Source organism: Oncorhynchus clarkii, chromosome 22, assembly GCF_045791955.1.
Source record: "Oncorhynchus clarkii lewisi isolate Uvic-CL-2024 chromosome 22, UVic_Ocla_1.0, whole genome shotgun sequence".
In the NCBI taxonomy this organism is placed as follows: Eukaryota; Metazoa; Chordata; class Actinopteri; order Salmoniformes; family Salmonidae; genus Oncorhynchus; species Oncorhynchus clarkii.
This window is the reverse complement of record NC_092168.1, coordinates 26,193,891-26,208,702: the sequence shown is the minus strand read 5'-3', so window position 1 is coordinate 26,208,702 and position 14,812 is coordinate 26,193,891. Positions and strand designations below refer to the sequence as shown.

The 14,812-nt window shown below is 43.4% G+C and overlaps 1 protein-coding gene across 5 annotated transcripts in view; it reads left to right on the top strand.

The window, feature by feature from the left end:
• Positions 1 to 7,056: 7,056 nt before the first annotated feature.
• The window catches only part of LOC139380644 (B-cell CLL/lymphoma 9 protein-like), a 35,064-nt gene continuing 27,308 nt past the window's right edge, over positions 7,057 to 14,812 (top strand). For 2 of the 5 annotated variants that reach the window (XR_011628452.1, XM_071123535.1), the window contains exons 1-3: positions 7,137 to 7,370; positions 8,878 to 9,058; positions 13,021 to 13,093. The gene's annotated coding sequence lies outside the window, so the exon portion shown is untranslated. Of the gene's footprint in view, positions 7,371 to 8,877; positions 9,059 to 12,056; positions 12,160 to 13,020; positions 13,094 to 14,812 lie in introns of all 5 variants that reach the window. The other 3 variants (XM_071123536.1, XM_071123538.1, XM_071123539.1) reach the window with 3 other exon arrangements.

The following is a 14,812-nucleotide window of genomic DNA, read 5'->3' as shown; positions in this document are numbered from 1 at the left end:
CCTATAGGAAAACCTGATTCAGTCTGCTTCCACCAGACACTGGGAGATTAATTCACCTTTCAACAGGACAATAACCTAAAAAGGCCAAATCTACACTGGAGTTGCTTACCAAGAAGACAGTGAATGTTCTGGAGGGGCCGAGTTACAGTTTGGACTTAAATCTTCTTGACAATCTATGTCAAGACCTGAAAATTTGACAGAGCTTGAAGAATTTTGAATATAATAATGGGCAAACGTCGCCCAATCCAGGTGTGGAAAGCTCTTCAGAGACTTGCCCAGAAAGACAGCTGTAATCACTGCTAAAGGTGCTTCTACAAAGTATTGACTCAGGGGTGTGAATACTTTGGTAAATTCAATATTTCTGTACTTCATTTTTAATAAATGTGCAACAATTTCTAAAAATAAATGTTCACTTTTCATTATGGGGTATTGATTGTATGTAGATCGGTGAGAAAACTATACATTTTAAATTTGGGCTGTAATACAACAAGGGTGTATGAATACTTTCTGAAGGCACTGTACCTGCTGAGGGGAACAGAACAGACAAAAAAGACTGCTGTGAGAGACTCAACAAAGAGAGGGATGGGGAAGGAAAGCAGGATGGAGAGAAACTGTAAATGAGAGCAAAGGAATAAAATCAATTTCAATTCATGTGACTGTTGGTGAAAAAGTGCTATGAGTATTTTCAGTTTGAAGAGACACATAACAGTGAAATTGATTCAAATTCAACAGTTTGAGAAAGAAAGTAGGGCGAAAGGTCAATAAAGCAGAATCTCCCCAGAGTGGATCTTATAGGCCTAGTGCTTGTAGAATCCAGGACAACTGTCAAATAGAATAGAAGATTCTGTATTAACCATCAGTGAGGATCTCTGTAGTGTTTCTTGACTGTTACTCATAGCAACACTGCAAACCATGATAATGGCTGCCTGATGATTGGTCTGACAGCGGAGCTCCAGTGTGTGACCTCATCGGTGTGTGAGTGAGCTCACTGTCTCAGTATTTTGATAACCCTGTTGAGTGAGGCTGCTCTCACCACTGCAGAATACGCTAATGAACTCACTAAACAAATCCAATACTTCCAGAACCAAAACATCAACAGCAGGGACTAGTCTGAGGATACAGGCATGGATATAGATGGGTTTCTGTTAGCAAAGATGAGGTGTTTTGGGCCTGTTATGTCTATTGTGTCTTTCTGTATTGAAGGGGCATTGAAATGAGAGTCATTGTGTTGGTTGGTGAGGAAAAATCCCTCTACTTTGACAATAAAGCCCCTTTTCATGTGTGTGGAGTAGCCAACCCGAGCTTCTTTTAGGAACAGCAGTGCAAGGACCGGGTACCGCCTCATCCCATCATGTATGGCGGATCCTTGAAGACCCCTCACTGGGCAGACTGGGGCGTGAATAGGTCATCGATTAGTATGTCCTCATCTGGTCTTGGAGAGCAGCAGCGTGAGTACTGTTCTCTATAGGTCCTTAATAAGAAGATCTCTCTCTCTCTCCTTTTCTCTTCCGCCGCCCCCTTTCCCTGTCAGTGTGTCTACAGCATGTCTCCCTGCATAGCAGAATTTACTAAAGCCTTAAATAATGCAGATGGTAATGTGATAAGAGTCAATGTTGGTGTCCTGCTTAAACACGTGCGCGCACACACACACACACACAGTACAAATATAGATAGTCAGACCGAGACAAAGACCGATCAGACACATATATAACAGACCACAACACTCATGAACGTACACCTACACCAACAAATACACACACACTGAACCAGTCAAGGAATCACCGAAGTATTCCACCAATTTTTATGTACGTAGGCCCAAATCTAAATATATGATACATATTTTGTTTGAGTTTAGGACAGGAGGTGGAGCCTGTTGTCCTGTTTCCTCAGTGTGTTCCAACTTCTCAGCCAATGAAGCAGCCAGAGTGGGAACGCTGGAGAGTCAGAACAGCGGCCTGGAAAGCTCTGCTAGTGTGCATGTCTAATGCATCCCAGTCTGGGAATACTGCCAGTCTGCTGTTACTAAACAGTGGACTTATCACACAGACACACACACACACAGTCTAGGCTTATACTGAGTGCACAAAACATTAAGAACACCTTCCTAATATTGAGTTGCACCCCGCTCTTTTGCCCTCAGAATAGCCTCAATTCTTTGGAGCATGGACTCTAAATGGTGTTGAAAGCATTCCACAGGGATGCTGGCCGATGTTGACTCAAATGCTTCCTACAGTTGTGTCAAGTTGGCTGGATGTCCTTTGGGTGGTGGACAATTCTTGATACACATGGGAAAATATTGAGCATGAAAAACCCAGCAGTGTTGCAGTTCTTGACACAAACCTATGTGCCTGGCATCTACTCCCATACCCTGCTCAAAGGAACTTACATATTATGTATTGGCCATTCACTCTCTGAATGGCACTCACACACAATCCATGCCTCAATTGTCTCAAGGCTTAAATATCATTATTTACCCTGTCTTCTCCCCTTCACCTACACTGATTGAAGTGGATTTAACAATTGGCATCAATACGAGATCATAGCTTTCCTCTGGATTCATCTGGTCAGTCTATGTCATGGAAAGAGCAATTGTTCCTAATGTTTTGTACAGTCAGTGTAAATCCAGAGGGGGAGAAAGAGAGAGATCTGTATACAGTTTTATGCTCTGTCACAGATCGGCACTAACATGCACCAACATGTCTAATATAACCATGGCCTCAGTCAAAAGTCACAAATATGCAGCGCTAGTCTAAGAACCCAGGGGACCTTCTGCTATTTAGCTTCTGTTGTTCACTTGTCTGTATCTGTGTGTAAAAGGACAGCGAGTGAATCTGAGAATGTCAGTCAAACACAGAATATCTCTGGATTTTTTTCTGAAATCCGTGTTTCACTTGGCTCTTCCCTCTCTTATATGACATCATTTCTGTGTTCATGACAAATAAACCCAACCCTGACACAAGACACGACCCCTGTCCTGCAGTCTGTGTTCTCCTGTACAGATACCCTCTTCACTCACCCACTCACCATCCACTCCCATCTCTGTGTTATTTTTTGTGGATTATTTTATAGCACTATCCACAGGCTGCTTCAATAATTGAATCGGCTGTGTCCTATGTGCTGTTGTGGAGTTCTGAAGTCCCCTGGCATTTCTCTCAGCTCTGTTGTTTACTATTCTTCCTCTAAAAGCATGCATTGTTAAAAAAATAATACTTCAACTGTTTACAAGTAAATGAGTTAGCTAGGTTTTCTCAATTGAAAATAGAATATGTGTTGAAACAAAATGTATTATTCAATGCCAAATGTTTTGTTTGATGATTACCAAACCTACACTGCTCAAAAACATAAAGGGAACACTTAAACAGCACAATGTAACTCCAAAGTCAATCACACTTCTGTGAAATCAAACTGTCCACTTAGGAATCAACACGGATTGACAATAAATTTCACATGCTGTTGTGCAAATGGAATAGACAACAGGTGGAAATTATAGGCAATTAGCAAGACACCCCCAATAAAGGAGTGGTTCCGCAGGTGGTGACCACAGACCACTTCTCAGTTCCTATGCTTCCTGGCTGATGTTTCGGTCACTTTTGAATGCTGGCGGTGCTTTCACTCTAGTGGTAGCATGAGACGGAGTCTACAACCCACACAAGTGGCTCAGGTAGTGCAGCTCATCCAGGATGGCACATCAATGCGAGCTGTGGCAAGAAGGTTTGCTGTATCTGTCAGCGTAGTGTCCAGAGCATGGAGGCGCTACCAGGAGACAGGCCAGTACATCAGGAGACATGGAGGAGGCCGTAGGAGGGCAACAACCCAGCAGCAGGACCGCTACCTCCGCCTTTGCGCAAGGAGGAGCACTGCCAGAGCCCTGCAAAATGACCTCTAGCAGGCCACAAATGTGCATGTGTCTGCTCAAACGGTCAGAAACAGACTCCATGAGGGTGGTATGAGGGCCCGACGTCCACAGGTGGGGGTTGTGCTTACAGCCCAACACCGTGCAGGACGTTTGGCATTTGCCAGAGAACACCAAGATTGGCAAATTCGCCACTGTGCTCTTCACAGATGAAAGCAGGTTCACACTGAGCACATGTGACAGATGTGACAGAGTCTGGAGACGCCGTGGAGGACGTTCTGCTGCCTGCAACATCCTCCAGCATGACCGGTTTGGCGGTGGGTCAGTCATGGTGTGGGGTGGCATTTTTTGGGGGGGCCTCCATGTGCTCGCCAGAGGTAGCCTGACTGCCATTAGGTACCGAGATGAGATCCTCAGACCCCTTGTGAGACCATATGCTGGTGCGGTTGGCGCTGGGTTCCTCCTAATGCAAGACAATGCTAGACCTCATGTGGCTGGAGTGTGTCAGCAGTTCCTGCAAGAGGAAGGCATTGATGCTATGGACTGGCCCGCCCGTTCCCCAGACCTGAATCCAATTGAGCACATGTCTCGCTCCATCCACCAACGCCACGTTGCACCACAGACTGTCCAGGAGTTGGCAGATGCTTTAGTCCAGGTCTGGGAGGAGATCCCTCAGGAGACCATCCGCCACCTCATCAGGAGCATGCCCAGGCGTTGTAGGGAGGTCATACAGGCACGTGGAGGCCACACACACTACTGAGCCTCATTTTGACTTGTTTTAAGGACATTACATCAAAGTTGGATCAGCCTGTAGTGTGGTTTTCCACTTTAATTTTGAGTGTGACTCCAAATCCAGACCTCCATGGGTTGATAAATTTGATTTCCATTGATAATTTGTGTGATTTTGTTGTCAGCACATTCAACTATGTAAAGAAAAAAGTATTTAATAAGAATATTTCATTCATTCAGATCTAGGATGTGTTATTTTAGTGTTCCCTTTATTCTTTTGAGCAGTGTATATTTCAAGGTGCAGCCTATTTTTTTAACACTCAACTTACTTTTCCTCTTTGATTAAACCTAATAAATAACTAATACAAACTATATTTCATATAAATACAACCCAGTTTTTAAAAAATCTTGTTGCAAGATCACTTTTAAATTTGTAATGAATTGAGTTATTTAATTGAGTTACAAGCAATTAAATACATTCCCTGTAAATCAAGAAATTGAGTTGGTTAATTAAATAACTTGAAATAATGTTTCCAAACATATTATTTTCACAAGACTTTCACATATAGTAGCCACACTATGGTAACCAAGCATTGACTACCTTAAAAGGGATACTTCAGGATTTTGGCAGTGAAGCCCTTTATCTACTTTCCCAGTCAGATGGTATCCAACTCGTGGATACCATTTGTATGTCCCTGCGTGCAGTTTGCTAACCAGCCCTAGCGCAATGACTGGAAGTCTATGGGCACTAGCAGATAACCATACACTTCTAGTCATTGTGCTAACAATAGTTAGCATTGGCTCATGAAACTTCCTTCATACTGGACAAATTATTAATACTGGACAAAAGTATTCCTTTAACATAGAAACCTTATGGGCTCTTTAATATGACATGCACTTGTATCCTTACAGATGCTGGCAGTGTACAAAATTAGTTTGAATAATGAATAATAATAGACCACATTAATTGGAATAACATTCACTCTCATGATTGGGCAAAAAGAACAAACTGAAAGCCACGCCTCCAACTCTTCTAATATGCTGTTGCTGCTACATTGCCCCCACTGCTATTCAATGTGCATGCCTTGAGGTGGTGAAAGCGATTTAGAAGCGGTCATTGCATTTTTTAAAAATCACATTGATCTGTCAAATTTGTTATTTGATTTCATACAAATTTAATAGGTTGAACGAACCAAAGCATAATTTTTAATCGTTCCAATCAGTAAAAGCACTCCAGATGAACAAAAGCATTGTCCCACTTTTTATATTGTGGGATTGTCTTCTCGCTCTGTCTGTCAGATTGCTGGTAGAGAATAATGGGTATTAGGACAACTCTCCCCTGTCACTCTCACAGTACAACAGCTGTTGAATGGTTTGGTGGATGTGGTTAGGTTGATGCATTGTTATTGCAATGGTATTATGTGATAAGGGTTTGTCTTGCATGTGACAAGTAATATGTTATGCACACACAGGATGATAATTAAGTGGAGATAGTCATTCAGGAATAATCTCTGCCATAGCCTCACGGGTTAAAAAAAAATGCATGTATTATTACCTCACTTTTCTGCACAACAATCATCATCTGGTCCATCAGAACCCACACACACACACACACACACACACACACACACACACTAAGAGAGGGGGCAGGGGGCTGTCAGGGGCCTCATAGGAGAAGAGAAACATTAAGCACAAGCAATCTTAGAGTGGTGCTCTTCAATATGTAATCAAGATACAGTACATTTCAAATGTAATCCAAATGTTTAATTATAACAACTGGGGTTTTAATCAATTGGTGTGTTTGTGCACAGTTGAGTGTATGTGTGTGTCATTCATCCATAAAATGTAACATTTAGAAGGGAAATGACATCTTGTTGGTGTGTGTGTGTGTGTGTGTGTGTCTGTGTGCAGGCTATGTATTATGGAGAAATGTACCCTTATCTTCTTCTTTACTCTTTTGGTAAAATCATATCTTAGAAGTCACTCTTTTCTTAATATCACCTTCCCTCTCCGTGTCAGTCTTTTTGACACTTTAATAATTGAATCAGTGTGTAGGATTCTGTGAGTAGGATTCAAATGAAAAGACATTGCAGGAAAGGAGGGGAAAGAGGGGAGACGAGGGAGTTTGGTTGAAGTAGATTCTTAATGAGGATAGACTCAAAAGGCTACATACAGTCTGCGGTGAATGCTGTGTGTTTTATTGTGCAGGTAATGGTATAATATCTGTGTAGCCTACGTACACACAGTTTAATGGGTTTCACGTCAAACCAGTTGAATATTCTAATTTTCAAAAGTCTACTTGCCCGTTTTCTGTCTTGAGACCGCATTTCGTGTCCCCTTCTCCGACAGTTACATTCTCACTGGCACATAGACCTGACCTAGAATTGCTACATAGAATTCGGACTAAACCAACACACTGGGACGGGCGGGGGAGACAGCAGGAAATCTTAGTTATGGATATAATGTAGTAGGACCGCTGGAAGCTACGGCGAAAGGGGGGGAGACATTTCTATTTATAACATTGGTCGAATAATGTAGCTATTTCATCGCTACAATTAGGCTATAGAACGTAGCCTACTAAGCGAAGCAAGCCCGATGAGTTATTCCAGGTGAGTTTTCGGGGAAATTGTCGCTGTGGCCGCTCACCTCCTGGCAAGGCTACACGGGGGTCCTCCTCCCGGGGACATCTCAGTCCAGTATCCGCTCTACCTACCTCTGTCCCCGAAGGATGGCCACAAAACCCAGCATACCCGGTCTGACAAGGAAAGATCGTTTCTTCTCATCAACGGTGATTTTTTTTTCTTCTCGTGATTACGGAGGATAATTCCACACAACGTTGACAGGATATGATATTACGCGCGGAGGAATATGGCTTTTTACGCTTTACTGGAGTACCAATCTTGCCTCTCGAAAATGAAAATAGCCTACGGTGCAGCATGCATGTGCCACATTCTTCAATACAATTCCGCGCAAGCAATATACAACACAATTTATATTTGCTTGAAAAAGGCGTAGGCTATTGTAGGTCCACTATAGGCCTAACAAACGTATAGCCTAGCCTATCCTTAGTAGCCTACCCTATTAGGCTATCCACACAGAGAACCTATCCTACGTGCTATTGAGATCAAGCGAATTCGGTGACGATAACATTCTACATTGTTACTGTACTGAAGTTGAAAATGTAACACTGCTTGTCGTGGGAGTGGCTATATTTTTCTATTAGACAAAGCTTATAATGTTTCCCCTTTTTAAGTATTGTCTGTCTGTGGGCGCTGATTTGGACAAGCAGGGTTGTGGCGAGTGGCAACCGCCGTGAGAGCCCCCCTCTCGGGGCCGACTTTGTTTGCGCTGGCCGGGGCTGTGTGAGAGAGCTGTAGTATTCCCTTCCCCCAGTTCTTGGGCGAAACAGGAACAACTTATTTTAGGAGGAAAAAGTTGGAGTTTGGAGCGCCCTGAAATACTGAGGACGCCAAACGTTAGCCAGTGAGACGCTGAGATTTCATGGGGTCACTTATTTCGTTTGTTTTAGGAGTTTTTCACTCGTTTGCAAACTAGGCCTACAATTATATATATATATACATCTTTTACGGTGTATTTATGGCCATAACTGTATAGCTAGTTTACCGCATTACTACAGTGCCATCTCTACATTACTCTATCTGGTGGTAGCCTCTTGTATAGTCTATTCTGCGATTGGGACATTTTAAATCAAGTGATGTCACTCAGGATGCCAGATATTTAAACTAACCAAGGCCAGATATATTATTAAGTGACATTGCATGACTGTATGTGTGTCAAGGGTTGTGGTTTGTTTCTCCCAGGCACGTAATTGATCAATTCATATTATTGATTGGCTAGAGTCCACACAACTGCTTACCCTGAACCCTAATCTGTCCCTTCTGGGCTGAAGTCTTTTCTCTACTAATCCAATATTCCCCACCAACCCTGGCCCTGGATGGTGCTTATTTTGTTTCAGCCCAACATCTGAATCAACTAATACACTATTACTGATACGTTGATTTGTGAAGTTGTAATCATTCTGGTCTGGAATAAAATACAATTCTGAACACCTGTATCTCTCCAGGACTAAGGCTGGAGACCATTTAATCATTGAACTAGGCTAGTTCTAGAGAGGGATAACTAGTTCCTAGATATAATCTATTCTACTGAAAAGGGGTTGAACTAGTTTACATTTGAGTAATTGCTGCTGTTGTATCGCTCCTGGCAGTGTTACAAGTATTTTTGCAACAGAAGTCAAAATGATTGGATGTTGAGTAAAACTTTGTCTCTCTTAGGTGTGTGTTTGTCTGCAGTGACCTGTGAGGGTGTTGCCAGTGACAGAGCAAGGATCAACTCCTGCCTTCAGCCTGTCTTTGTCTGACTGGGAGGAGTCAGGGTTCAAAGGTTGTGACTCTGAGGACCCGCGGGCTGTATTTCCATATGAGGCCCTGCTGAGGGGGCTGGGGACCAACCGAGGTAACCTATCAATCACTATACTCTGTCTGTATCTGTCTGTCTCTCACACACACACACTACCTTTGCCTGCTTCAATGCCTGTTGAACATTCAAAGCCGTGAGTAGGGATGACTCAGGGCTGGATTGTTTTGGGCTGGCAGCACTATCTGTGATCTGTACATACTGAGGACACTGGAGGGTCAAAGCTTTCTGCCTGAGAAAATTATCCACACTGTCATCTAATCTACAGTGTTAACCAAAAACCACAGCAAGGAAGATGACAGGATGAAATGGATACGGATGTATTAAGGACAATTTATTTATTTTTTCTCCTGAGTGAATTGGCCTAATGTTTCCTATTTTGTTTACTTCGTGGCTTTTCAAGTAAAAATCTTGGGGTCAAACAGTAGGAGAGAAATGTGTGTTTAGAGAGAGGTAGAGATGCATCATGTGCTTCAGCTTGAAAGATGAGGTCTTCCTGGGGTCTTCAAGTCATGTCACATACATAAGTACAGTGAAATGGTTTTCTTGCAAGCGCTAAACCCAACAATGCAGTAATCAATAACAATGCAATTCTTCCTTGGGCTTACATCTACATTATATATTTTTTAAATCTGTCAACACATCTCATAACAAGACATGGCATCAATAATAAGATACAACGAGCTGAAACAATCCACCTACGATTTCCCACAGGACTTCTTGTCACCACAAGGCCTTGTGCCGTTATAGCTAGCTATCTGACCGTTCAGAATCATAGCAACGCTTCTAGCCACATCCATGCGCATCATTTTGTGACGTTGTAGGCCAACCCGTCTCTTTCTCTCCGCTCTCTTCTCTCTCTCTCTCCCTTCTCTCTTCTCTCTCCCTTCTCTCTTTCTCTGTCTCTCTCTCTCCCCTCTTCTCTCTCTCTCCCCTCTCTTCTCTCTCTCTCTCTCCCTTCTCTCTTCTCTCTTCTCTCTGTCTCTCTCTCTCCCCTCTTCTCTCTCCCTCCCTCCTCTCTCTCTCTCTCCCCTCTACCTCCCCTCCTCTCTCTCTCTCGCAGTGCATTCGGAAAATATTCAGACCCCTTGACGTTTTCCACATTTTGTTACATTACAGCCTTATTCTAAAATGAATTAAGACATTTTTTCCCTCATCACTATACACACACAATACCCCATAAAGACAAAAATGAAAACAGGTGAAGACATTTTTGCAAATGTATTCAAAATAAAAAACAGAAATACCTTATTTACATAAGTATTCAGACCCTTTGCTATGAGACTCGAAATTGAGCCCAGGTCCATCCTTTTTCCATTGATCATCCTTGATGTTTCTACAACTTGATTGGTGTTCACCTGTGGTAAATGCAATTGATTGTACATGATTTGGAAAGGCACACACCTGTCTATATACGGTCCCACAGTTGACAGTGCATGTCAGAGCAAAAACCAAGCCATGAGGTTGAAGGAATTGTCCGTAGAGCTCCGAGACAGGATTGTTTCAAGGCACAGATCTGGGGAAGGGTACCAAAATATTTCTGCAGCATTGAAGGGCCCCAAGAAAATGGTGGCCTCCATCATTCTTAAATGGAAGAAGTTTGGAACCACCAAGACTTCCTATAGCTGGCCGCCCGGCCAAACTGAGCAATCGGGGGAAGAAGGGCCTTGGTCAGGGATGTGACCAAGAACCCGATGGTCACTCTGACAGAGCTCCAGTGTTCCTCTGTGGAGATGGGAGAACCTTCCAGAAGGACAACCATCTCTGCAGCACTACACCAATCAGGCCTTTATGGTAGAGTGGCCAGAAGAAAGCCACTCCTCAGTAAAAGGCACATGACAGCCCGCTTGAAGTTTGCCAAAAGGGACCTAAAGGACTTTCAGACCATGAGAAACAAGATTCTCTGGTCTGATGAAACCAAGGTTGAACTCTTTGTCCTTAATGCCAAGCTTCACATCTGGAGGAACTTGGCACCATCCCTATGGTGTGAAGCATGGTGGTGGCAGCATCATGCTTTGGGGAAGTTATTCAGCGGCCGGAACTGAGAGACTTGTCAGGATCGAGGGGAAAGATGAAGGGAGCAAAGTACAGAGAGATCTTTGATCAAAACCTGCTCCAGAGTGCTCAGGACCTCAGAATGGTGTGAAGGTTCACCTTCCAACAGGACAATGACCCTAAGGCTTCGAGACAAGTCTCTGAATGTCCTTAAGTGGCCCAGCCAGAGCCAGGACTTGAACCCCATCGAACATCTCTGGAGAGACCTGAAAGTAGCTGTGCAGCAACGCTCCCCTTCCAACCTGACAGCTCTTGAGGGGATATGCAGAGAAGAATGGGATAAACTCCCCAAATACAGGTGTGCCAAGCTTATAGCGTAATACCCAAGAAGACTCGAGGCTGTAATCGCTGCCAAAGGTGCTTCAACAAAGTGCTGAGTAAAGGGTCTGAATACTTATATAAATGTGATGTTTCAGTATTTTATTAATAATACATTTGCAAACATTTCTAAAAACCTGTTTTTGCTTTGTCATTATGGGTATTGTGTAGATTGATGAGGGGGAAAAAAAACAATTTAATACATTTTAGAATGAGGCTGAAACGGGGTCTGAATACTTTCTGAATGCTGTGTGTGTGTGTAGTTCTGTGTCTACCTGTGCATTTAATTGGACAGGTCTTTGCCAGTATTTTAAAAATCCCATGGGAATGAAACACCAGGTTAAAGTGGGTTAATTTAGGGACAGACCCTGACTCATGTTCTCTCCACAGTGCTAATGTTGGGCTAGAGAAGAAAAGGTTGTGTGTGTGAATTTGTGATCATCAAAGATATTACTTGCACAAATATGACCTCTACACCATTTATTGTACACGTTTGGTCAGTAGGACCTTATTGGAGACGTGTATGTGCAGTATGTAATGTGTGTGAGACACAAAACAGGCCACATTGCATGTTCTGTTTCTGAGCTCAACTAAATCTGCTCTCTGTCCCCATGCGCCTCCCATTCCCCAGGATCACTAATCAATTACATGGTCTCTCTTTCAGGCATTACTACATGCTCCTCCTGCTCACCAGTAAAGGATTGGGTGGAGGGGAGGTGTACAGTATAGAAGTGGACCACATAAATGTAACATCACCATATCCAGCTGTACGACAAACCATCGTAAATGTTTACATGATAGACTGGAATGTTTATATGTGTGTAACGCACCAACACATTTTATTTAGTTGTTTTTGCACATCAAATGGCAATATTTTAAAATATTTGCATTGCGCTATTTCAATGTCGCCAACATTTAGCCGGGCCTACCCAGTTCCTTGGGAGTAGAGAGGACTGTGTGTTCCCTCTGTCTGTCTCTGTGGGGCACAGGGCCTCCGAAGGCTCCCTTCGACTGTTGGGATTTCCCACAATGCTTTGAGCCGCAGGGAGTCCTCACGGCATGAGCTATGGAGGAATGTGGCCGGAGTGTGGGAGCGAACTGCGGGATGGAAGGAGAACATGGCTGAGGGAGGGGAAAGGGGGGAGGAGACAGGAGCTAGTGTGTTGAAAGCACTGGAGTTGCAGTCAGAAACCATCAAATCAATATCTCTCCACCTATAGTACCTACTCCATGAATAAACAAAGAATGTTAAGGATTATACTTCAGTCTGTTATCAACTTCTGTGCTGTTTGTGTGTGTGTGTGTGTGTACGTACAAGTATTTGAGATGGATATAACTGTGTGTGTTAAGGAAAGTGATAGTGTGTGCTTTGTATTATCATATGTTACTAATTATATTACACCCTCAAACAGAAACAGAGAGGGGTGTGAGTGAGGTAGAGAGGGATAATGTGTGATGAAGTGTGTGAGCCAGAGATCAGAGCAGCAGAAGAGCTGCTGAGTGCCAGTCCTGCTGCCCGCTTGGCTGACACACACACATGGCACCGTGCCCAGGCTCAGACAGCAGATGTGTCAGTCGTGAGTCAGCTGTGTGTCTCGTGTAACCTTTTCCGTCTCTTCTGCCTGCAGGTTTTGGAGTAACACACGTTTCTCTTCCCGCTGCAGGGATGGCCACATCTATATCATGACAATGATGGACATGGTGAGTGATGTGATCATAGTCATGTCCTAAACATGACATTACAGCGTAACAGTGGGGAGGAGAGTGAGGGCCCTGGATGCCGGTGTGCATCACCACAGCAAGTCTTTCTTTATAAGAGGCCATTACTAGCTAGATCTGTTGAGTTTAATATGGCTAGAGACAGGCACATTGATGGATAAAGAGATAGAGAGAGAAAGACGTGTGTGTGTGTGTGTGTGCGCTAAAGCTGATATTTTTTTTTTGTACCTTTATTTAACTAGGCAAGTCAGTTAAGAACAAATTCTTATTTTCAATGACGGCCTAGAAACAGTGGGTTAACTGCCTGTTCAGGGGCAGAAGGACAGATATGTACCTTGTCAGCTCGGGGATTTGAACTTGCAACCTTTCGGTTACTAGTCCAACTCTCTAACCACAAGGCTACCCTGCCGCCCCTACGCATACTTAATGTGTGAGTTAAGTATGCGGAACAGTCGAAGAGTTCACTGTAAACATTTGACATGGCTCACATTCACAAGGAACAAGAGCTCACTCATAAATGTGTGTGTGCGTATGAATGTGTTTGTCTATGTACAGGTAACAGCCAAAATAAAGGAAACACCAACATAAAGGGTCTTAATAGGGTGTTGAGCCAGAACAACTTCAATGCACCTCAGCATAGATTCTACAAGTGTCTGAAACTCCATTGGAGGGATGTGACACCATTCTTCTACAAGAAATTCCATCATTTGGTGCTTTGTTGATGGTGGTGGAAAAGGCTGTCTCAGAATCTCCCAAAAGTGTTCAATTGGGCTGAGATCTGGTGACTGAGACTGCCATGGCATATGGTTTACATTTGTTTGATGAGCATGATAACATTCAGTGACCACCCTTTCCCCTGTGGATGGGGGGCATTGTATTTATATGTGGGAAAATCCATGGTAGCTAAAATAATGGCCTACCCAGCATTTTTATTCGGTACGTGCTATTCGGGATCCTTGGGACATCCCCTACTCCATTGAAATGGTTATGGTTAGGGACTTCCCAATGATCTTGATAGCACTAACTATTTTTATATTTGACCCTATGCATGATGGGATGTTAATTGCTTAATTAACCCAGGAACCACACCTGTGTGGAAGAACCTGCTTTCAATATACGTTGTATCCCTCATTTACTCAAGTGTTTCCATTATTTTGGCAGTTACCTGTATGTCACAAACCTCTCCCTTGGCATCACAGCGCTATATTTAGCCGTTATCCTGAGTTCCAAGAATTCTGTGCGTTCCGTGTGTGTGTTATCTCCAGGGCGTGTTGTCTGTCTGGCACCGGGTACAGGAAGTCACCTGAACAGGTGAGATCCCAGGTGTCAGCTGTCAGCCAATCAGAGCAGGAAGAGGAAGGCATCCCCCTGTCTCAGACATGTTGGTTGGAAGGACTAGAACACTCAGTGAAATGAACTGGGAGCTGCATAGTGTACAGATGAATGTTCCTTCTGCTATCGCCTGTGTTCTGTCTGTCAAAGGTATTTTCTGTCTTTATTGTCTTGTGTGTGTACCTACAGTTGAAATTGGAGTGTGTGGGGTGCTATTGCATTGTATGAAATCCAGGCTAGGTTGACACATGCTACATGTAAATATGTTTTCATTGTGCAAGACTAGTGTGTCTAATATGCCGTTCCAGTGGTTATCCAGGTTTAGCTGTGTGTGTGTGTGTGTGTGTGTGTGTGTGTGAGTGAGTGAAT